This window comes from Drosophila erecta, unplaced genomic scaffold, assembly GCF_003286155.1.
Source record: "Drosophila erecta strain 14021-0224.00,06,07 unplaced genomic scaffold, DereRS2 tig00000021-arrow-pilon, whole genome shotgun sequence".
In the NCBI taxonomy this organism is placed as follows: domain Eukaryota; kingdom Metazoa; phylum Arthropoda; class Insecta; order Diptera; family Drosophilidae; genus Drosophila; species Drosophila erecta.
Window position 1 is genome coordinate 9,394,431 of NW_020825198.1, and position 26,207 is coordinate 9,420,637.

A 26,207-nucleotide genomic window follows, 5' to 3' on the forward strand; every position below is an offset into this window, starting at 1 on the left:
ATGTATTAATTCAGAAAGATGTTAAAAACAGAAAACAATCTAAGACATAATAAAAGTATAATTTAAAGATAAGTTCGGGTCACCTTTGATTTATTTCAATTTAAATGTTCTCTAAGGTATCAAAAATAGGTATAATCCAAAATTAAAAAGCTTATCGAAACATCGGACCAATCGACTAGTCGACCAATCGACTATCAAACTATCGCATGTCTGGTGCTCACATCACTATCTCTTCCATCGCTAGTTCATCTTTGTTTTCATCGCGTTCGGTTCTTGGCAGCGGACAATTTTTTGCTGCTCGCGAGGCCAGCTGAAATTAATTAAAATGCAATAAAATGTGTTCCGAGCCATTTGAATAATCACGCAGCAACAACAATGCGCGGCGCGACAGATTATTAATCAGATTCCGGTTATCTGCGAATTGCAGCAGCCCGAGTTTGCTGGGCAAAAGCAAAACGCGTGTGGAAATTTCGATTTTTGTATTGTTTGTTGCCATGCAAAAGACACTTGTGCAAAATGGGCATTAGCAGACACTAACGATTATTACTAAACAAAGGCGCAGTGATTGGGGCAAGAAATATAAATAAAATATTTGTTTATTTGAGCGTGCGGCGGTTTGCCAAATTAATCGCTCTCTTTCTGGCATTTCCACTCTCTTCTTTACGCGCCTTTCATTCAGCCACGCGTGTGTGTGCGGTTGTGTGTTTGTGTGTATGAGCGAGTGACGTAAACAAATGCACAAAAGCGAATGAGTGCAAGAATTTGAAAAATGCGATTGTTGATTCACGTGCCAAAGAAAAGTAACAACAAACGGGAGCAGCAGGCAGAGCACAACTCAGGCAGCAACAAATTGATATAACGTTATTGTTTTCGGCCCTCTGTTTTGTGCACCGCATTCGCTGCATTTGCCCTAGCTCAGCTGTGCAATTTCGCCTTGGTATTGGTGAGCGCAACACGTTTGTGTTCGAGTGGGAGAGGTAAAAACAGACAGAGAGAGCGAGCTAACGTAAACTCCTCTGCCAACGTCGCTGCTGCAGTCGACGTCGGCAGCGTGCGTCATTGATGCGACAGGTAAGAAGAAGCCGCGCTCTAATATACCCAATTTCCCAAATTACCATAGTTAATTACTTACGTAGACGAATATGAAACCAAAACTTATTAATTAGTCGGCAAGGCGGCACCTTTTGCAGGTAATTTTCCCAAACACACACACACTCACACACCCATTCGTACGTAAATAAAGCTCTCATGCAGCTTCGTTTACGTTTTTCGAGATAAGGCAAACGAGTTAATGACACTCGCGGAGCAAAGCATTCTTGCACACGCTGCGGCTCCTCTTTCGCTCTCCCTCCTCCTCCCATTCCGACCTCCTTCGCTCCCCCTCTTCCACGTTCATCACACTCTTGGCCCCAACTTGTCGATCGGAAATCGCTGGACATTGTTTGTTGGCCTGGTCGCCAGTCGCTAGTCGCCGCCAGTCGCCAATCGCCCGCCGCGCTAGTTTTTCCACATTTGTCATACACTAACCATAGCGAAGGAGTTACCTGGATTTCTGACTCAAAGGGTTTCGAATATTATTAATGGGTTCCTTGGAAAGGTTAATATATTCCAGTAACGGTAATCACATCCCAAAAATAATTTTATTTTACCTTGAAATAGAGCATTTTTTATTTTTCGTAAACTACTATATCGATTGTGGTTCAGAGTACCTAAAGAGAATTAAAACCCGGCTTTATATACATATTCATTCATTCACTTTATTACTCGAATTTTCCATTTTACCGAGTAATATTTTTGGTTCATATTTATGGTTCACAGCAGATCATTCATTTCTGTTTATGATCCACATTTAAGATACTTTACTCGGATCCAATAACACTTCCAGTGCAGATTTCTTTTTTTATAAATGAAACATCGTTTACCCTTTAAAATTTTAATAATAAATATACATAGTATGTTTTTAGCTGGTCATCAGAATCCTTGATTGGTTTTATAAGATAGGATTATCCACTAGACATTTCTAGACAATTCGATTTGTCTATAAAAATATAAATGTTGGTTGTTATTTAAAAGTCTTGTAGGTGCCATTGAATACATAGAGATTAAATAGCCAAATTAGAAATGTATATGACCGGAACAAGCCGATAACCTCATTTGTCATAATGCCTTATCATTATACATTAATTATTCGACTGCGAAACTAATGAATGAAATGCCATTTATTTATTTGATTTCTGGATTAAAACCAGGCAATTCTGTTACGTATTCGATTCAATTGAAATTGTATAGGAAGTTCGAATAGGTTCTTGAACTGGTCAAGGCCCAAATAAAATTTCTTGAGAGAGCATTCCATATTTGTGAGGCCTGCTCTTGCCCCTCTAATCGCTTGTGTTTATTATTGTTGACCATGCGCTTTTTGTTCCTTTTTCCCCTTGGTTTCAGGTTCTGGCCTTTTATTTTCTTCTCGCTCTGTGTGTTTGTCGTTCATGGTCACAAAATTTATTGGTCAACATTTTATCTTGGCCCCGGCACCCACGTCGACTCCTTTTCCAGCTTTGCAACTTGTTTGCTTCTCGTTCCACCTAGTTTCCTTCGTTTTTTCGTCTTGACCATTCTTTGGCCGGCCGGCCGCCCGCCCACATGGAAATTTAACGCTTCAACACGTTCAGATTTTTCCCAAAAAGAAATTGGAGGAAGCAGCGAAAAAATACTCGAGAGCACGGCGCTCAAAACAAATATTTTCAAGATAAGTTATGGGCATATAGCTTGGGTTCCGTTTCTCCAGCTATGAAAAGTTGAATGGGAAATGGGAAATATCTTAATTTTTATAAACTTGGCGGCGCACATAAATTATCGGTGCGGAATTCTTCTTGCGGCTTTCATGGTTTTTCGTCTTTTCCCCGCTGCCTTTTTGTTTGTCTGGCGCATAATTTTCGTGACTTTCCGCTTTTGTTTATCTTGAGGCGATTGTTGTTTATCTTGATGCCACTCAGATATTTTCGGGTCCCGCCCGCCGCCCCATCCCGTCCCCATACTTTTCCCATATATCGTATATAGAGCATATCACATATAGCATATAGCCACATCCAGCAAATTGGCAATTGCAGCTGCTGCTGGTGGTGCATAACTCAGCAGGCCCTTCAGGCATTAACCCTTTGTTGCCCACATGATAAACGATAGCTTGTTAATAAATCACAAGCCAAATGTGCATGAGTTTGTGTGTTTCTGCTGGGTCTATATGTCCTGGTTGGTCAGGACATGCAGAAAAAGTTGTAACAAGGTTGCCTGCCTTTTTTTTTGCACTGAGAAATAAGTCTTTCATATTAATATTTTGACAAAATTAACATTTGATGACAAAAAAAAAGATTTTCAAATTATTGAAGACTTAAAATGAAATGAATCATTTACATTTTCCAAATAAGCTGTTATATTAATAAACAATAAATCATTTGCTCCCCAACTAACCGATGAATATTGATTATTTCTCTCGGTGTTCTCCTGTGCTGCATGCCCCTGGTTGTATGCAACTTGATTGGCTCTGCTCTCAGCACAGGATACTCGTATTTCATATGCCTTTGCTAGATTTATGAAGTGCCGGACTGAGTCCCCTGCCAAGTTGAGTCCTTAGCTGAATCCTTTGCTATTGCCTGTGCCTCGGCTGCCTTTGGCATTCTAATAATTTTTTATTGTTGTCGTTTAAGTGGCCCATTGTACAGCTGGCAACATATTGTGCGCTTGCTGCAACATTGTCCTGCCACTTGATAACAGTAGGTGCTTTCCATCCATCGGGCCATCCCTCATGCTTTTTGCTCAATTTTGGCGTTTGCCATAAAACCAGTGTCCAATTCTGCATTCTTGGCCTGCAACTCGAGTGCTTCGAGTGACTCTCTGATAGAATGTGTATATAATTAGACATTGGTGATTAGTTGGTTTTTGTGTGTGAAACCGGAAGAACTGCTTTTATAGCAACCTTCTCTCGAGCGAGTGATTATTATCAATAATTTTAGTTAATTAAACTCGAGTGAGGAATTTAGTCAGGCTTTTTGTGTAGTTGAAATGAAGATTCAACGTTCTTTGAGAACACGTAAACTTTAATAATCTTTTAATGTTCCCTGTATAAAACATATCGTTTGATTATTTTGACACATCTTGTACCGATTATGTTTTGTTGTTTCTATTTTCAATTTGTTGACTCAGTTCACAGATATATGTAAACCACAAAAATGAGCTTAGCTGTTCCCAATACAACAAGAACCTAGCCTTAACTATACATCAAAAGTATTTACACTAAATGCTTCATAAAGTTCTTCGAATTGTGCTTATTTGCAAATACGAGTATGTAGATTTCTAAGAACTTAGACATTTATGTATGTATTCCAGTTCAAAACGTACATACTTGGATTTTTATAGTCTACGGAGTAAACATGATTGGATAGAAAACTGTAAGTGCATGTTTCGAAACAGTTTCTATTTTATATTTAATTCCAAGCCTGCTGGAACTGCTCCCGAGCAAAGCCGATCTAGGACCTAATCTGTCCCATTCTTCACGGCAATCTATTATGTCTAAGTTTCAGCTCACGCCTTTCTGCTGCTTACGCCCGTCTGACAAATCTCGTTTGATGCGGCTTAGGATGATGATGCATTGAGTGTCCCAGTTTCCTCCGGCTCCGGCTCCGGCTTCCTCACCAGCCAGCCAGCCAGCCAGCCAGCCAGCCATTCAAGGGGCACCCGTTCATATTTCTTTCATGCTCGCCCAGCATTCATACTCAGATTCAGATTGAGATTCAGATGGATGCTCGGTGCATTCGGCTTAGCCATTATTCCATGCCCGCTGACAATCATAGAGCCCCCAAAGCAGAGCTAGCCTAGAAAAAGGGGGGCCAAGTGGGGATCTTGGTGGAGGATTGGAGAATTGGAGGCAGAGCGTGGCTCAGATGAAGATGAAGGGGCTTCTTAATAAATGATTTGCTGCATGGGAGTCTGTGGGAGTCCTTGTTTAGCTGCTTTTGTTTTTTTTGTTTTGTTGATGATTATGATTTGCCGCCGAGACGAAAGCAAAATGCCAAATAAGCCGCCTGAAAAAGGTCGAGAGGTTCAGAGTCCGTTTGCTAACAGAATTTGCATTTGCGTTGGCAGGGTGCCTGATACCCAGACTTATATACGAAAGGATTATGTATACGCATATTATTCGGGTACATATCTGGCGAATGTAGGTATGTACATACATATGTACATCTAAGCCCGCATTTGGATTGATTTCGCATCGAGCTCATGCTATTTTTCCCTCTATTTTCTTGTTGTGGCCCCTGCTAATTAGCAGGTTCTGCTCTGCGAGATTTGTCCGGGATTCGCTTTTGGCTTGCTGGGTCCAACTGTGTTAATGACTATGCTAATAATGCCTTTTGTTTGTTGTTATTGGCTGCCGTGCATGCAACAGTGCTGCAGCTGCCGCAGTTTGTGGCAGGATTACGAATAAAAACCGGCAAAGAGCTTGGCCATTTCAATTTATGGAATGTTTTTGGTCTCTAAATTTCCCAGAGTTTTCGGTAATTGGGCAACCTGCGAGATATATAGTATTTACCCATTTATCGTTTTGATGATAGAATTTATTGAGGGCTGGTTCGTTTAAAATGCCATACTTCGCATAATAAGTTGCAGTAAGTTTTGTGTTTTATGTTTGACAAATTGATTTATGAATTGTTTAATGGGTATAGTTATGTTTTAATCCTTCAAGAGATTTTAACTAATAGATTTTCCGTGCAACTCAAGCTGCCTGATTCGCGGCAGTACAGTGTAAGCTGCTTTGGAGCTATTATTTCTTGTATGTTTTTTTTTTTAATCCTATTTGTGCAGTAAATGTTTCTGTCAGTGAGGTTTTCTAGTACTTGGGGCAGCTGGTGGTGAAGTTTTCGGTCGAAAGTCCCCTTTACTTATTGTTCTCCATTAGGAAGAGCTTTGCACCAGCTATTCCACATTTCCCAGTCCGCTTTCCCTTTCCCTTTATCTCCAACTCGCTGGTTCTCTGTTTGTATTTTGAAATTTTAAACGTTGCAAATGTTTTGCAACATTTCGACGGCTTTACCAGCTGTATGCTACTAGTATTCCTCTTTTTTTATGGGTTGTACGATTGCAGTTCGCTGGCTGCTTTTGTTGCTTTAGTTGTTGTCGTTATTTGGCCAACACACGCTCTGAATTCCACTTACACACACTGGCACACACACTTGCAACGCAGCTGGCCACACAATGCGGCTGCTTTTGGCCATTTTTCGCACACATTTTTCAAACTCGAAGGCTTTTCTCGCGCCCTGCGCTTTTCCGTTTTTGTTTGGCGGCGCCCTTTTTTCCTCTCCGCAAAGTATGATGTGTATGTGCCTTTGTGTTGTTGTTAAACAACAATTTGTACACCGCGTTAAACCAGGAAAAGCCGAATAAAATAAAAAACCAAGAAATTAGGATTAGCGGGACGCAGTTTGAAATACACTTGAAAATGTGGGGTGCTAAGAATATCGCCTCCAAACAATTTCAGACCTTGGGACAATTTCTACTATATAAAATTTCTTAACATTCTGTCTGAGCTCAAAAAATCTGGTTATGATCTGGTTCGATATATTTAGTTCCTCTGTTTGAAAAATAAGTTTAGTACTAACATTTTTGAAATCGTGAGAAGGTAGTATACTTTTATTTATATTTATTTTACTTTTTTTCTGTGCATTGTAAACTTGTAGGCAAAAAATATGACAACGCAAGCTGTAAAGTCTGGCGTTTTTTGTTTATAGGGGCGTGGCATCCGAAGCTTATCCCGCTTACCGCCATGTGAATGCTGCGGGCTCTGCTTCTTTCTTGTCCATTTATTATTGCTCTTATTTTGCATATTTTTATGTTTATGCGTTCTTCTTGTACGGCACACACGCACGCATGGCTTTCTGCTGATTGCCTTGTTCCGGCGCTTAAGCGTAATATACGTATGTAATACATAGTATGTATACTAAACATCTGCACGGCATCATTCACAACTTACTGTTAAATGAATGCACTCAAATCGAATTGAATTGAGCGAGTTCCTTGATCGAAATGGGGCAAAGTTGTATAGATACATAGGTATATTTTATTATAGGAAAAAACATTGAATGGGTGAATTATAAAACTGAAGGCAACTCTGACCGGAAATTGAATGCATTCGAGTAGATCGTTCACTCATTTCGTTTCCGTCGGATTTCTTCGTGCCACTGCAACGTGAGTGATCTCAATCAATCACTCATACTCGTGTTACTTCCCAATTTAAGTATTCCACTCATTTCGAGTATTGCCACGAACGTAAATTTTTTTCATTCACGCAGATTTCTAATATTTATATACCATTCCCAGAAATCCTCGAATCATTTTGAAGGATTTAATGACAAAGAAGGACAACATTCACATGACCTGCATGGAAACTGTCATGCATATATGTATCTATTCATTTATTTGTAATGCTTGTGGCTCATCAAATTAGTGCGGAGTTTAGCAATCACGGTTAGTCAAACAAACAAATTAAGCAATCTGAAATGGAACAATTTCCAACAACAGGAGAACACAAAAAAAAATCAAATTACAGCTTAACAAAATTACATTTTAAGTTCATGTTCATGTTCACGTGTTTCCTGCAACATTGCTGTGTTTGAAGTGTGGGAAAATGGGGGGTTTTTTTTTAATTTTTCTGGGGGGCGAGGTGTTATGGTCCAACATTTTCGCGCATTTAGCTGTCGTCGACGTTCCGTCCAGTTGGAAAGTTTTTTGTTTTGTATACCTTTGACAGAACGGAAAATGAAACGTTTCGAAAAGCCACGACGCTGCCAGGATAAAGAATAAAGTGTGCGTGACATGTCCACGTCCGCCACCCAAAACCCCTTCAATATCCTCTCCTATATGTATATACTATATGTATAGGTATACCCCCATTTATATTCGCCGCTTTTGTGTCCACAGCCCTGTTCATTTATGTGACTCCGTTTTTAGTTGCTAAAACTTTGCTCTAAGCTGCCGTTTTTGTGTGCATTGATGGGTTGGGAGGGGAAAATCGGGTTTTGGAGGAGTTAAATAGGGACCATGGATTAGGTTTTGCAAGGGGAGTGATTGCCAGTTTTGGGTGGGTGGCGGCGGCAGCAAGGCAATCGAAATGGATGGTATAAAGTCAATTTGTAAAATGGTGCGCCGGTTTGGTTGGCCATCAATGGACTGGAAAGCTCGTACCGGATACGGACAGAAAGAGATATTAGTTTATCTGCCGGATAGTCGGGACAGATTTATCCATGCCAATTTGCGATAGTTATAATGTAGATATTTCGCAGTTCAATTAAAGTGATTGGAAATTTGGATTTGGTCACTGATGCATAGCAGTTTGTATGATTCGATTTAATGAACATTGTATTTTTTAATAACTTATAGATAGATGTAGGTATTTGTCATATAAGTAACAGTCTTCCTATATTTTGAAATCATTTTCAAATAATACTAATTAAATTCTCTTCTCTGTTATGCGGCAAACCACTCAACTTCCAAATGCACTTAGATCTGCTTTGCTGTCAAAGTTTTATTTTCCCATTGCACAATGCATTGGCCCATTTTCGTTTGAGTATGCGTACTCATTACTGTTCGTTAATTGCATATTTGAAATGCCCAAAAGATCACAATCATTTAGCCATACACGTGCTTCAATTACCAATTCCCCAAGGTGCAGCTTCGTCCTTTCGTCCCTATCTTTCCCGCACAGTCAACACAATCACAGGCTTCTACACCCACACATCCTTGCATAGATCCCTTGTTGACCCGCTCCTATATATGGCTGCTGGTTCAATTGGTTCGTTCCTTTTTTAAACGCATTGACTCGTTTTAAGTGTAATAGAGTTGCCTGACAGCCACACACACAGGCACAGACACAGACAGATACAGATACACCAGATACTCACGCACACAGCCGCAGTGTCGGCCCATGCAAATGGCAGAAGCGAAAATCTATAGCAATCATCGAAAAGCCAAAAGCAACTACAGGTCAACTTCTCTAAGGCGAACGCGTTTCTTTACTAATGTTCATGGACTCAACTAGTAATAGATTCACCAATAAATGTAATCATAGGATGCGCTCCATTAATGAAGGTACAAAATCTGAAAAGATTACCCTTTTTTTTTTTGAGATTTTCGATCTGATTTAGCCAAGTTGGACTGCCGAACAATAGCGGCCCAAACAAACCTTGCACCCGAAAATTTACAACAATAAAAAGCGTTTTAACACACACAAAGCTCTTGAACCCTGGCAAAACTGCAATGCGACAAGAGCTGAGCTGCAGTTGAACAAGGCTAGAAGGGGAGGGATAGATGGGCACTGACAAAGAGTGAACAAGAGGGCGGTAGAGAGCGACCAATATGGACCATGGTCCAAAAGCGTTCGAACTTTGAATCCTTGACAAGTTCAAAAATTCGGACGCTTCATGAGTGCAAAATGGAGGAAGGAACAGACGACGGAGGACGGGAACAGAGCTGATAGATTGTAATCCTTGTGTGCTGCTTTCAATTGGCTCCTGCTGCCGCTCCTGCTTCGCCTGCTCCTTCCAGGTCCAACCTACTGAAAAGCCCCCTCGAATCCGCCCCAGAGCATCCATACTGTCAATTGGCTTTGTGTGTTCGAGAGAAACCAACACGAGAGTGCGAAACTGATGGGGTTTGCAGCTGGGGGGAGCAATTGGGAAAAGTTGAGCAGGACAAGGACAGTAGTGATTCCATGGCTGGCCCTGTATGTGTTAATTTAGTTTTGTTGTCATCAGGACAGGCTGTCCAGAAACAATTGAAACAATAACGAGACAGCACAAACAAGCAGCTTGCGGAGATTCGCAGGGAAAATGTAACCAAAGCGGTCAGTTTAATTACATTAGCGATGGTTGAGCTTTAAATCACTTTATACAAGTACATCTTATCCAATATATTATTTTTAAGATTATGTAGATTTGATTTTTAGATTATAAAAAACTTTATAGACGAAGTTAAATATAATTTGATATTGACTTATTTCCATTTTCCTCAGTTGGTTACAAATTAAAGCTGTCGATTCCAGGAGCTTTTTAGGAACATGTAAGTTGAATTCCAAATTTTATGATTATCAATAAAGCTAAGCCCTCAACGCCCAATTAAATATGTATCTATCATCTTCTTCAAAAGAACCCAATACTTGTTGCATGTTGCATGCTCATTTGTTTACATATTTTTTCCACTGTACGTCTTATTGAAGCGGACGAAAGCTTTCAATGTAATTTGCTTTTAACCCCCAAAAGTCGACAGCCTTGTAAGCCGCAAAATGCGTTTTTTGTTGGCATTTAGCATTTGATTAATTGCCAGACAGCTCGGAATAATGATAATGTCTCGGCCTCTGTCCGTGTCTGTGTCCTTTTTGCGAGGTCTGGCAACCCCGAGCGGATCCTAAAGAGACCCTTTAACTTTAACCTGCCCTCAAGGCGTTTTGGGGGTTGAATTCTACAAGATTTTCTGCACAAGGGGGTTGCATGGGTTGGGGGTAAGTAGGCGTCGGCTATTTCGTTAACAATAAATAACGCTTGAGACAGGCCCGAGGGTTTTTGTTTTGCCAGAGCGAAACCCCTCGAGTGCCACCGACGACGAGATGGGATGGGTATGAGGACGACGAGGAGGTCCTTTGATCTGATGCCATGGAAGGCGAAGGAAAACGTGCGAAAACGCTTTAGCTCGGCTGCGGAAAAGAGCCGGATTGATGTGGCGTCTAGTGGCGTCTACCTTGTTTGCTTTTCATAATGAATGCGGCTTGAGTCAAAAGAAAAAATAAGCCACCGGGGGAGTGAAATTCAGCTTGGTCCGGGAACTCGTCGGGGAGCTGTGCAAAAAAACAGGATACACACATCACGGCGTATCCTGTGCTGTCCTGGCAAGTTTATTGATCAAATATCGCATGTCACTATCCAAAAGCACACACACCCACACACACAAAACGGGCGGGAAAACCACAGGGGACAGAATACAGTTGGTTGGAAACGAAGAGAAACCATTATCCTTCGCCGCCCAACCATAAATGCCAACTAAAAATGTCATTTAAATTGTCGTTATGTCCTGTTTACTGTTCTCTGTCATTTGGCCAACTTTCCCATCCTCTATCAGCGTTTTGTTTTCCACTCTTTCGGCCGTCATCATCATCAACATCAGGGGCAAAAACTTTCTGGCTTTTACGGTCTCCTCGCTAACCGCAGGCTCCAACTGAAAAAACCAGAGAGCATTAAAACCGACAAAAATGAATTGGCGTAAAGTACATACACGCATTAAATGTAAAATGAAAAAACACAGTTTGACCCAAATATTTCAGTGGCAAATCAAAAATTTGTAAGTACACCAGCGGGGGATGATGATTTGACCCCCGAAAAGAAAGCGCAACGAAATAATCCTCGGAAGTCGCACAGTGGTGAGGTGGCAAAAGAAGATGTGAAAATTTAATCTGCGTAAACTTTTAATTAATGCGGCAATATTAAAGGATAAGCTCAGTAATGAAATTCGACTGATGAATACATTTATATCCATTAAGCTGAATTTACACTGAAAGTGTAAAGTGGCTGGAATCTGTAGAAATATTTGTTTATAGACATGCTTAAAATAAATATGTTATTTGGTTCGCAATTTATAAATACAGAAATAGAATTGTAGTTGGCAACACTGTTTAAAATTATGAGTTTCATAGCTAATCAAGTTAGGCTCGGTTCACGTTTTATACTTTTATATTCCGAACTTTTTGTATCATCATTTACCGTCATCACTCTTAATTTAATCATAAATCATAATATATATACATTATCGTTTCTCTTACCCAGTGTGTATATCAGCAGGGCCCAACTGTGGCATCTAAAAATGCATTAAAAAGTTTTATTGTTGGTTTTTTGTCCGCCCAAGCGTGCGTCGGCCATATTTGTTTGGCTTCCGTTTCCGCCGCAGAAGTCCTGCTCGTCCTCGTCCTCATCCTCATCATCTTCCTTTTCTCTTGCTCTTCCTTTTTTGCTACCCACGGAAGTTGGCACATTAAAAAGCGCTTTGGATCCGTTGCTTTCCGCTGCTCGGGAATATCCTGGGGGCGGGAGCTTAAGAAGCGAGGGGGAGTGGCAACGGGAGGCGGCGAGTGTATAAACAACAACATCATCATCCGGCGCGTCCTTTGTGGTCATCAGCTGTTGCAAGGTGTTAAGAGCCAACATACCGCATGCCGCATGCCCCACAATAACCCTCATTAAGTTAATGGTCAACGCTCATCTCAGTTTTTCCTCCTTACCACTCGAAATGTATGAGCAAAAATTCATTTGAAAATTATTAATTTTCTGCTTGTGGACAATAAATTTGATGTAGTTTGATATCCCTTTTTTTGGAATGCCTTTGTGGTCTGGTCTTTGGGCTCCAATTAGAAAATCAATACGCTGCACTTTGACACAAGTTAATTCAATTTGTCGCCGGCAGCCAAATGTAATTAATGGTTTCGTTTGGTTCGGTTTGCTTTTTGGCAGCAGCTGCCTAATGAGTTGAAATTGTCCCATAAAAAGCTTGGGAAAAGTTTTTTCTGTTAGCATTTATGGGGGGCAATAACTGACAGATTGTGTTGCCTGTCGCTTGATTTATTTTAACTGGCATTTAAATGTTTTTTGATACGAATTTAATTTTTATGTTGGCTTAAAAGTCACAAGCGGAATAATTCATTTGTTTCACCGAAATAATTACTCTGTTTATGGTCGGGCAATTCGAAATATTCGGGTATTTAATGTGTCTTGATGTTTTATTTATCATTGAATATCTTTATTAAATATAATTGTTTTATCTGTGGTAGCTGCAATTTTTAAGTACTCATTAATTCACAAAGCGTATTTGAGTCAATTCATAATTGCATCAGCGAATCATCAATCCACTTCATGGGTATCAACATGGCCATTAACTCGCTGATCCTAATAAGCCTTGTTATGTGTCACTGTGCCCATTTCAGTCTGATTGTTATGGTGATTACCATCACCATCACGAAGATCTCTGCCCAGCCAACACTGCGTATGTGTAACGTGGCTAATAGCAACCACAGACAGCTGAAAGAGGCCAACTAAACTAGCCGACATTTGGTGTGCTTTTTACGGCGTCGAGACAACCAAACAACAAAAAGTGGCACACAACATCTCTAATATGAGAGTTTTATTTTATTACATTTTATTACACATAAGTTGGCAACAAAATGCGTTAACACACACTGACTCACAGACACACAGACGGCAGTCTGCAAGGATTCTCTGATAGACAGTTTCCATTGAAGCGGAGTTGGCAGTTTAGAGCACGTAGAACGTATCTCCGTTTCCGCAGATAAACGCGCTCGTATCTGTGTGAATGGGCTGTGGCATCTGTGTGGGTGTTTCCTTTTAACAAAATGTTTTGATTTCCATGGGAAGGCAGAACGCTGCTAGTCAGCTCCAACTAATCTGTTATCCCTGAGCTGAGTTTCCTTTTTTTCTACGGAGGTCCTTCTTCTGTCCCTCCTTGTGTACGTTGGTTTTTGCTTTTTCAATTCATTTTATTTATCGGAGCATGAAAGACGCCCCACAGATACAGACACACATTCACACATTTGAGATTCAGATACAAATAGAAATCAGTAGATAATAAAAAAGCACAAAAAGCGGACAACCAAATCAAAATGAGAAATCGCCACCTCATACCATTTTCGGGTGCGAAATACGAGTATCTGAAAGGCAACATTAGAGGAACTAAAAATGGGGCTTATATATCTGGGGCTTTATCTGCTCTAACTACATTGGAATGCTCTGCACTTAAAGAAAAGTAGATTAGGTTTGTTACGGATTTCCTTTTTTTTTTTTTTGCAAAATCTCCAAGAGGCTTAGAACAAATAAGCTTCTTTTAAAATATGCTTTTCTATTGTGTGAAATTTTTGCAACAACCTTCTGTTCTTCTGTTCGAAATGTGGCCAAAATAAGGCAAATCCGTTTTCTCTGTAGATGTGAAGATAGTGGGGATATACTGTCCGAAATTGGTGCAATAGCAAACAGACTTTAATCAACAAAATAGTGGGCACACTCAGAGCAGATGCACAAACATCCTTGGGTTTATCTTTGAAATCGAAACCGGCCTTCCACTCCCATTTGGCCTAATTGATATTCATTTTATGCATGGCTCTCAGCCTGGCCAATGGTTCTGTTTACGAAATATTATTGCATTTCGGCCATCCGCCTCCTTATACGTATCCTCATCAATTTTGGCCCAGACTAATTAAGATTGTGTTGGAAATGACTGCTCCTTGGGGTTTTACTTTTGTCATAGTATACTTTTCAGCGCCAGACTAATTAGTGAGTGCAGATGAAGTTGTTGGGTCGGCAAATTGAGTTGGAAATTCAATTTAGCAAATCACAAAACGAAGGACTTCAATAAAAAAAATAGGTACAACAACGTATACCAAAGCATTGGAAATGACATAAAAAATGGACAGCGGAGCGAAGTTCAAATAAAACAAAGCAGCAGATAACAACAATCAAGCCCTTAGCAGCACAGTGAGAAAAGTATGGTAACACATAATTTGGAATAACTACAATATGTGTGATGATTTTGGTTGGCCTCTTACCTTTCATAATGCAATACAGAAAAAAATGTAAATTGGCCTTGTTTTCATTTATTAACCTTTTTGTGGCACATCAACACTGCCAGTTTTAAACACCCAATTACGGACAAATTGTCCTGATATTTCTTCTCTGTGCGAAGAAGTCCCAGCGAGTGTTGACGACAACAAAATGGAGTTCGCAAGGCTCCGGGGGAATGAAATGGCAGGGAGTCAGGACTTTAAGGACACCAATGAGAGCCACGTTAGAAATGACAGCAAGGATGCAGCTGCAATGGCTTCCCACGGCCATTGTTGCTTGCTATTATCCTGCCACTGGCAATAAAAACCACCGCCGTCGTCGCTGCCTTTTATTTTCTTGTTGCATTTTTGTTTCTTGTGCGGTGTGTTGCCTAGGATTTTTGCAACTTTCATGCCAGGAATTTCTCGGTCACTGACATGGCCCAAACGACAGCAACGAAACGCGGCTTTTGTTGCATGTTGCTAGTTGATTTCTTTCCTTCTCCATTTTTTTTTTGTTATTTTTTGTTTTGTTCTTTAGCGTTTCGATGCTGTCGTCGCCGCTGTTGTTTTCAGCTATGTTGTGGCCTGTGGCGTTCGTTGTGACAAAAAAATCTGTTTTTGGTTGACTGCCTAACATTGCTAAATGTGCATACGAAGCGACAGCAACAACCTCAACCAAAATAGAAAAAATGCTGAACAACTAGAGCTGGCTTTCTTGTTGCTGGTGTGTTGGCCAGCATTAGGAAACAAAAAAAATCTACAATTATTAGTAGAACAATGCCGAAGATGTGAATGAGTTTCCGCTTATAATCAGCAAGACAAAATCAGAAAAACACAAGTCAACATCATTTATTGATGATAATTACATTTTGTAAACTTGCTTTAAATGAACCGTAAGCAAATTTCTTTGCGTGGTAAGAAACATTTTAAAGTTCATTTAAAACAATTACAACGAATTCCCGTAAATATCAGTCAATAAAATAGTAATAAAAGCCACCAAAATTTTCCCCCCACAGCCAACATACAAATAGCAACTTTCCAACGGCAAAGTCAAATTTACTTTTCATTATCAAGAAAACTTTTCCACTCGAAGAACTTAATTTTGCCATCGTTCTCCCGCAATTACATTGCTCCACTGTGCATCGACATTTATGCGAAAATCTGACGTCCATCCCCGAGCAATAGGAGCGCATAAAAAGCTAGAAAACCGGGCCGAAAGGCGGGAAAGCGGGAAAAGCGAAGAAAAAACTTTGCATAGCATATTTACACATGGCCTTTGGATTGTTTTCACAGGCGGCGCGATATCAACATGCAGGTCGACTTCGTGTTGTTGCTGTTGGATGCTGTATGTTGGCTGTTGGCTGTTGGCTTTTTGGCATCCTAAAATAGTTGGCGGCCGTCTGTTGTGGTTAGCATATTCAACTTGTTCTACTATTTTTATACCCATTTTGTGGGCCCCTCCGCGGTGCCTGCTCTCCTCAGCTTGGCTCCATTTTGGCCATGTCGAACACAAACAACGAAATTGCTGAAAAGTGGCTAACCAACCCAAGCACACCCATTGAAAAATCTTTGTGTTAGCCAAGTTTCCCTAAGTTTGACAACGGCGCAGAATGTCAATTTGGCTTGACTTTGTTTCCATTTATTGAACATTTTATTGCTATTTGGGATTGCGATTGGCTTTGCCTTTTCCACTCATTTTCCACGACAGCTTCACGAAAAGTGTCAAACTGCAAAGTGACACTTGCAGCGCGCAGGAAGGAGCTTTTATGCAAGGAAAATTGAACAGAACAGAACTTTATCGAAATGCAATTGATTTCGAAGCGGTAGCTACTTTCATTGACCCAAATTGGCGCATATAACTTTCTACTGGCTGCCACAAATACAATTTAATAAATTTCATTAGAAAATCTGTTCCTCCCCACAAAAGTTTGCCAAACCCGAAACTTTTCGGCACTTGACAAAAAATAAATATAATTTAACTCGGTTTTAGCAAAAGCTTGCGTCATAAAATAGAGATGATCAAATGGACAGTATTTTTTCATTCATATATTATATCATACATTGTATTATATATATTATAAATTATATCATATATTTATTACAAAAAAATAATGACAATCTTTTTTAAATTTCCCAGTTTTTGCCTTGTTTACTTAGCTTTGGTTGGCCGTTTAATTTTCTGACCATCGTGTATGTTTGGAATCGATAGCCTTTGGCCTGTTTGCACCCGAAATCTGCGGCAAGTTGGGGAACTCAGTTCCGTTGGCAATTCGCAAACATTTTCCGGTCAATTTGTTGGAAGTTCTCCGGCTTCGATTAACTTTTGCCAGTGGGAGTTTAGGAAAAAGTTTCGATTCCTATTCCTTCTCTTGCAAATAACACTTTCGTCGGGCTGAAATTTAAAGTTTGTTTGTCGGGTAGGTGTCTAAACTGTCTGGGCAGTAAGTTATTGGGTCTTATCTCTGCTCCAACTTTGTGTGTATATTAATATTTATATATAGGTACATCTATATATATATATAAAGCAGCTCTTAGCCCATAACCCAGATTTACTCCCACACAAACTTGAACTTCTCGTTTCTTTCGCGCTTCTGCTTTATTAAGTAATAAAAATGTGTCAGCTGCAGCTATAATTTTGTTCAACCTGAGTGTTGCCAGCTCATTCGACAGCTCGTAAAATACAAAGAAAATAACAACATTCCTCTTGTATGTTTATTTGATTTTTTGTTCACATAAAATCTGCACCGGCGTGTCATTTATAATTTGCTCAACAGCGCGAGTAAAAGGTTTTTTTTATTTAATCACATCGCTAATTTGTTAAAGTCTCGTTAGCGCCCTCGTTATCATTTAACAAAATATATGCCAAGCAAGCGAGTTTTTGTCATTCCTGGTGCGTATTGTAAAATATTTATTTCCTAGGGAAATGTGCGTTTGACCTCGTCCCTAGACTTCTTATCGTTTTGAATACATTTCCCAGTCTAAAGCTTAAATTCAATAACAAATGGGTCGATTTTTATTATTTATTTGTTGGCAACAACCAAAATGCTCGACGATTTATTTACGACAGAAAATTATTACGAGCCACGCAGAAACACCCCCCAATTCCCTCAGCAAAACAGCTATCATAATTTTTGCCCTGTCAAAGTTTGCAACAATTTTTCACGATTTTGATGACAAAAAAAACCAACGGATACGACGACGGCGAAGAAGCAGAGAAAAATGCGTTTCAATATTGCATTCACGACTGCCCCTTGGGAGAAAAACGAGAAATGTACAGGGTGTAACATTGTGGGAGGTTGTTATAAAATATTATAATATATATAATGCAGCTGCTGCCCGCAACTTTGTTTGTTGCTTTTGCAAATTTTGTATGCCTGCTTAATTATGGGGGCCGATTTCAGGCATTAGATGAAATTATTTATTATTACTGTGCTGCATGAAAGCTGCACGGCCAAAGTAAACTATCAATGTAAATTAATTTTTGCTTTTATATTTTTTGTGTTGCATTAAAATTTTTGCACTGTAATGAAGCCATCGTTTGCGGGTAGCACAAATAGACAAAAACACACTAAATCAAATATAATTCAGTTTAATTTATTTTCACTGATAAAAGCGCACAAAACAAATTAAGTTTTGCATTTTATTTACTTGTTTGAAATCAAAAATGGGAAAATAAATTAAACATTTAAGAGAACTTGGCAGAAAATATTTAAAATACGAGTTTCTTTAACTTGATGAGACGTTTAAGGTGCTTGAAGTGAATTCAAGTTAATCCGTCTAAGTTAGTTGTGCTGTTTAAAGTTGCATACACCTTCTTAAATTTCATTTTGTGTCATGGAATACTAGATTTTTTTAAGTAAACTCTGCCCATCCTAGGCTTAAATCATACTTTTTTTAGCCTTTCTCCGCGCTTCTCAAATATTTAGCTAAGTACTTTTGCATGGCATATTCTTCACCCTACTTTCGAGAAACTACAGCCGATGGCTAAAATAACAAGCGAGACGGGAAATTGTTTAGAGCCTGTGCGAAAGACTGTGTGACGTTGCGGGGGGAGGGAGAAGTTTTCGCCTAAGAGTGAAAAGCGGGAAAATGTTGCAGTGGTGACGGTTGCCCCTCGGGTTCTCTGAGTCACTGCTGCGGTCCCCGTCAAATATGCAGAGTGGTCGTCTAGTGAACAACATCATAATGACAGAAATCTCTGGGCACATTAACATAATCGGGCAACGGGCCCAGGAATGGTGATGGCTCTTGCTCTTGCTGATGCCTGGATGCCAGTGGCAGCTGAACAACATCATTTTCATTTGCACCGAGCATTTTCCCAACGAACCGCTCCCCCTTCTCCCACAACTCTGCCCCTTTCCGCCTTTGGCGACGGCAACAAAAACAACGGGGCCGGACGACTGGGTTCGCGATTGTTTGGCGTTGGTGGAATAAACAACGCGACGTGTCCAGTGCAGGCGAAACGAGAAAGGGGAGGGGGGAATTGGTATTGGGGCATTAGGAGAGGTAATGGGGTCCAACGAACGACAGTGTACGACAGTTTGAAACCCGCAAAGTTTTCGCTTACCATGCACTGCTCCCTTTCGCGCTGACCTCTTGACACTCTCGAAAAATTGTTGGCCTAAAAACTGCGGATAAGCCTTCAGCAGTCGAAAAGTTCATTTCAAAAGGGTAGATACCTGTATCTACATTTTTGATTTTTAATTCAATGCATCATATGATTTGCATGGAGGACTCTCTTCTGATTGGTAGCTTATAAACTTAATTTCAAAGTGGCGTTGAACGACGTTCGATTTGCTACCAATATTTTCTTGCGGTGCTTAGTACTATTTCCCTTTCGCCTTCGCTCGTTGTGCACGCGCATAAATCAAAACAATAAAGTTCAAGCGAAACAATGACGACGACGATGATTATGATTATGGCGATGATGATTCCACGATGACGACAACATCGTTGACGTTTGGACAATGTTGACGTTGCCCCGGTGCCCCATTGTTTTGCGAACCCACTGCTGGCCCATTCCCCATGCCGCATGCCCCATGCCCCATTCGCCATTCCGCATCTCAGGTCCCTGTCCACTCTATTGATGCGCTGCGACAAATTATGTCATTGAACTGCAGTCGCCCTGGTTCTCAGTTGGTTCTCGTGTCAGGCTAGAAATGAAAAATTACACTGGCAAATGCCGAAATTCCCAGCGATGATGATGTACGGGTCATGCCTTTGAATAATATTTATTTGATGCAATTTTTCCAAGCTGTATATTTGCCTAGTCTATTTTTGATTGGACAGCAGGCAAGCAAATGCGAAACTAGGACAAACAGTCGAGTTTGTATACCCCGAAGAGATGTTTATGTTGATGGAGAGATAAATTGCGATGGAATATGCATTGATTTAAGAGTAGCTGCAGATGCTGTTCAAATTTATTAAGATATTATTCAGACCATATTAGGTGGCCTTAGAATCAGCATTAAGTATACGCCACATGGCGCAGCCGAAATGCATTCAATTGAACTATGATCCAATTCCACACTTGACATTAATTCAGCAATTATTAATGGCCATTAGGCAAACTGAAGCAAATATTCAGACCCCACAATGCGAGACTATGTCTAATGGATAAAATATTTTTATGACGCTCCGCGCCATAGACGAGACATACCCCGTACAAACTGGGCCATTATTTATTGCCTTTACATGAGGCAGGGCCCAAAAGGCCGTGGCAATAACTCGCTGGCGGAGCGAATGGATGGAAAAGTGGAAAAGCGGGGTGGTTCCGAGTGATAAAGCTTTTTGATGGGCCGCCACAAAGGAGAACGGGCATGATTGGGGGCGGACAGGCGGGACAGGACCACGCCAGGACCTCCTCACAGGACCTCTCGACGTCCATATCCCCATTGGCCAACGTGTGACGGACACTTTGCGGATGACCCGAGCTTTTGTATATTAATGAACATTTCTCTCCGCCAGACGCCTCGATCCGTTTCGCCTCCAGACCTCCCCGTCGATTATGCGGCAAACCACTTAACCGTGTCCTGGATACCCCGCTCAAGCCAGAGTCGCCATCGCCATCGTCCTCGTCCCCACCCCGTTGATGTTCATTATGATAATAAGTGTGTGCTGGGTGGTGCCGGTCATCGAGGGGTTAACGTTGCGTGCTTAAATGTCGCCAATTGCGGGTATCTCAGTTCTCAACCGATATGGGTTTTCTATAAATATGTAACACACATGCATGCACTTGAAGAAAAGGAAGTCGATCTTACTTCACTCCACAAGTGTCATAATCTTACTTCTTATAAGGTTACAATTAATTACCTAAACACTAATTTATTTTCAACCTAAAAGGTATCTATTACTTGTGCACCCAATGAAGTTGGCCTTTTATAAAAAAGTCTTGCCTCGCCTTTTTAAGCCGCTTTTGTGCACTTTCTTTTCAGCAAGCAAGAAAAGGCATTTTAATTAATGTACGTTGGTAAGGATTTTCCAACTAGCTTCCAGTAATTTCCTACTTCTGCGAGGATTGATCCGGTTCCGACTTCACGCATATATGGTTTTTCCGGAGTGCACATATTTATATATTTCATGTGTGCCCCACAGCCTGCCTGCAATGCACACGGCTGTGGGTTGTGTGTGTGTTTGCTGCTCATAATTATGCAGCTGGCTTAATTATAAAACGTTACTCTGCAGTTAACCTGGGGAATTAATTTATACAACCAACAACAAGGCGGCAACAACAGCGAGGATGAGACCATGAGATGGCTATGTGGCACGGGGCATATATCCATTTTCAGGGGACGCTCAATCACAACGCCAGTTTCTGTTTCAGTTCCACAGTTTATAGTGTAGAGGGTGGCGAGTACGGCTTTCCATTATTACATTGAGGCCGGGTTCATTAACTAATTTTAGCGCACACAAATAGCATAATAAATTGATGAGAAAAGTGGTTGAGAGCGGGGCATTGTGTGTGCTACCATAATGGGCGAAAGTGGGCTTATATTTGCATGGGTCGGTTTTGGACCAAGGACAATATTGCTGACCAGGGGGTAAATATAATGCCAACACTAAAGCTTAAAGGGCCGAAAACTATTAGGCCACCGAATGTTGATGAGCCGGCGTTTTCCTTAACATTAATGACTTGATTAAAGAGAACCTCATTTGCTTTTTTGTCCCCCCAGATAATTGATACTGCAATTATCTCTAATGGTTAAACAAAGCCATTAACTGATTAAGATTTATGAATGTCACCACTTCTTTTTTCTTTATCCATAGGGGCATATGAAGTTTTTCTGTCAGCGCAATAGGCACATGCCGATTAATTGAATTAACTGGGTGCTGTTGACTTAGCTCAAGGTCTTCCCCGAGCTATACACCCTACATTCCGGTGGCATTGGAATCACTTCTAATGCTTCATTTGCTTCCATCCGCCGCTTATCGCGTTCCAATTGATTGCACACTCAGCCGTAAATATGTAAATAATTTTGAATATGAATAAATAAATAGGCACAGGAACAGGCACTGTTAAAATATATATCTCTTAGCTTTGAAATTTATTCAGATTGTAGCACAATAGTGATTGAAAATCATATCAGATTGTTTTTTAAGTACTTCTTAATATATATATTATATATAGTATATGCAGTTCCGTGTTCATAAAAGGTTACACTTTTTTCTCAGTGCCCAATGGCATAATATTTATAGATGATAAAGAAAATAAGAGAAAACTGAATTGAGCTTGACTTTGTTGACTCAAATCTCCAGCGGCGCACAAATTGGGGCAGCAATTCGTTTTCTTTTAATGGACACCCACGTGGCTGGACTCCGGTTTTCTGTCCGCGTATTGCCCCTCCCGAGTCGTCGACGATTCATTTCCCTCTTGTGGAACCATTGAGTCACAGGGTTATTGTCAAAGTCTGCAAGTGATTTTTGAGCTCTTGTGCTGGACTCTCATTGCCAGAGAAGCCGCAAGCGAACCGAACCGAACCGAACCGAACCGAACTCTACCATCCACATACCATATCGACCGCAGAGCCAGAAATCCATTCTGTGGCCTGTGAGACACCTCGCCCACCCGATAAATCGCCCCCAAATGTTGCAAGTGCAACCAACAATTTGGCTAAGATCTCGGCGTGGGTTTTGTCGGAGCTGGGAGATGGCCCACGCATTTTGGCTTTTGGTCTCAGCCACACTGAGTGACAGTAAAGCCTCAAATTGCAGACAGCGGCAACGAGCCTGTTTCCATGGGCTTGTTGGCTGGAAAGGAGGGAAAAAATTGGTAGTGCAAGTCATAAGCGATGGGTCTGCGTTGGTGTTGGCTTTCCTTGTTGTTTCGCTGTTTTTCCTCGGTTTTTCGTTTCGGTTCTTTGTGTAATGGACCGGGCGTGTAACTGGTTTTGACGTGTTATTGGTGGCGGCTACCATTGTAACTGCGAAAGTCTCTTGCCAAAATAAGCGAAATTCAGTTCTGACCCAAAAGTCAGTGATTAGGATATTCGGAAAATGTCAGGAATGACTGCGAAAGAATTCTACAAAATGTTAATCATGCTATATAATCACACAATCACAATGTCTTTTTTACATTATAAGTAAATCGCTTAAAATATACTATTTCTCTACTAACAGATCAATAAAATAATCAAACTTAAAAATCTATGGCTGCGGTTCAATTAGCACCTTCAAATCGAGATGCAGATAGCTATTTTAAAGTTTCTTCTAATTAGGTCTACATAGGCCAAGAAAAATATATGTATGATATCGTGAGTTATTTCTACCAAATGATGTGGGAATAATTTATATGCAATACACATTTCAAGACTGCAGGCAGGGACCAAAATAGAAAATCTCGTTTTCCCCCTGCGATTTTCCACTCAGAACACTCATTAGTAGAAGACTCGAGCGCAGGGCAGACAGTTTTTCAATTGTGCAAATTGCTCACCAGAGCCACAGCCTCAAGTGTTGAGCACTTGAAACCCCTCGGATTGAGATGCACCCCCCTTGCACAACGGCTCTGCCTCAGAACTCCCCCTCCGCTTGGCGAATTGAAATAAAAATCAAAGTGATGTAGAATACATTCAAACACTTTGGACTGGCATTTTATTGGTGGCTGGGTATTTTTAGACAAAACTAGGTCAGTCAGTCTGACAGGCCACCTGCTTTTGGCCCACTCCTTGCCCCCTTTTGGCCCAAATCAGCACAGTAAATCTACAACTGAACGAATTGAAATTGTCTCCTTGAAAAACAGAGCTCTTCTTGCTTTGGGATACGTAACTTCGCTTAATTCAAGTAAATTGTCTTTTAAAAGCAAACTTCTTGATATGAAAAGCATTTCAATGTATTGCTAATAAGCCAATTTGAAATATACACACATATGTGTGGAAAATGAATGAATGTTTTATGATTTTCTATCCCCACTTGAGAGTTTTCGGTTCGCAAATGGAAATTGTCGGCCTGCAGATGAAGAGCGAAAGAGAAAAGCTCGAGGGCAAAAGTGAAAGAAAAACAAATATAAAAACCATTAGGCAAATGTACATGGATAATTGACAGAAAAAAGGAAAACCAACAAGCTACACAATTAAGGGGAAAAGTGGCGGGGTAAAATGCTGGGAAGAAAAGAAACACTTAGGAGACACTTCGGTGACACTTGACATTCGCCGAGTGAGAACTGTGGGAATAAAGGAAATTATGTAACGAACAAAGGAACAAATTAATCTGAGAATTGTGGAAAAATCCAGGAAGTTGTAGTGCTACTTTATTAAATATTAGATAAAGCACAACTACGGCAGAGAGAAATTATGATTTTTATACGTAAATAAAAGAGAGCTCCTGAGTGCACTTCTTGTTATGAAATTGAAAGCAAATAGTATATAAAGCTAAGGGAAAATTGATAGCCCACCTATAAAAATCTATTTATTTCCTTTTAAATAGCATTTAATTGCTTTTGCAAACCGAGGCAGAGTACAAATAACAATTATTTGCATCCAATACACAATTTTCGTTGTATTTGCAATTGAATATTTGCCTAGAAGTAAATGGAATTTTCATTTAAAATAGTGTACTAAATTAGAAAGTCACTCTATAAGCCTCAAATCACTCCCAGTCAGGCTATTAATCTGTTAGATTGAACAAAAACCAAAAATCTAAGAACAACCCTCAAATATACAAAATGTGTCAATTTAATTGTCTTGCCTAACTGATTTATGGCAACATTAATAATGAAGAGACTCACACAGAACATTTAAAGAACATTGAAAGAACATTAGACGATGGAAATTCCAATGCAAAGACGCACACGAAACCGAAAGGCGCTAAAGTGTGAAAAACTCATTAAGATACAAATTTGTTTATAGGTATATACACAACACATTCTCTTTTATTTTTCGGCTAGTGTGGGGGAGTTGTAAACTCTATGCCCACGCATCTGGCATGGAAAAAGGGGAGAAATCTATATGGGAAAGGCAATCAGGCATGGCGTCATGTAATGGAAACGCTAAAGTCACATTCATCAGTCAAAATAATAACCAGACAGCAACAGAAACCGGAGTATTCAGACTTGAGGTCTTGCCTTGTCAGTTTGGTTAAAGCCAAAGTCATTTGTCCAGACTTTTTTCCATTGCATGTCTGTTTGTTTTTGTACACATTTATTGTAGCCTGCATTCAATTTACTAAAGACAATTGATTTCATTTCTTTTTTGTTTTGTTTTATTGCCGAACACAAATTGAAAACGATTATCAATATGCTGGGCATTGACAGGCGGTTTTAAAGGGGGTGCTGGCATGAATGCGCGAAAAACTAACAAGAGCTGGAAAAATAAAGAAAATGCTACAGAAGTTGGGGTGGAGGAAACAAAGCCACAACAAACATTCGCTGACTGATAAATGGCCAGCACAAAAGGCAGCCAAAAGGGCCAAATACAACGGGGGGGTTTTCGAGGGGGTGGCATCTCGGGGGTGCCCTTCATTGTGCTACCCAATGTTGATGCTACCGCTGCTTGCCACACGCCTCAATGCAATTTAGGAAAAAATATGCTGAGGGAGCTGCGCATCGCCGCTCCACCTCGAGGAATGTAAACAAAATGTATCGTAAAATAAATAGTTTTTAATATCGTTCTTCAAGCTGGGGAAAGAGATCCCAAGGAAAAGGTGTGAAAACTTGAAATTGTTTTCTCCCCTTCCCATTATGGTTTCAGAGTAAGCATAAAACACTTTCAAGAACTCACACTGCTAATTCGAATAAACTGTGTAAAACATGTGCGATTATCTGGATATTAGGAAGTGACAGCAGCTTCGAGATGGAAAAAAATGTTTAAAATGAGTTTGAATTACGAATTACTCATACCTCTAAATGTTTCTGGCGCAATTCTCTAAAAATATGCATTCAAATTTAGAAATTTATTTTTCTAACAATTTTTTATAATTTTCTTGATGTGATGATGTTGTAGAAATTCAAAAGAATTAAAAAGCGTCCTAAGGCTGAAGTTCTAAACTCCATAACTCAACTTATCTTAATCGGATTTTGAAGTGGCATACCTCTAAATGTTTCTGGCGCAATTCTCTACAAATCTGCATTCAAATTTAAAAA

At 40.2% G+C, this 26,207-nt stretch overlaps 1 protein-coding gene across 1 annotated transcript in view; it reads left to right on the plus strand.

Annotated features, from left to right (window-relative positions):
• The first annotated feature begins 218 nt into the window (after positions 1-218).
• The window catches only part of LOC6545438 (bifunctional heparan sulfate N-deacetylase/N-sulfotransferase), a 55,545-nt gene continuing 29,556 nt past the window's right edge, over positions 219-26,207 (plus strand). Inside the window, exons 1-2 of the mRNA XM_026976966.1 lie at positions 219-1,071; positions 10,055-10,101. The gene's annotated coding sequence lies outside the window, so the exon portion shown is untranslated. The remainder of the gene's footprint in view (positions 1,072-10,054; positions 10,102-26,207) is intronic.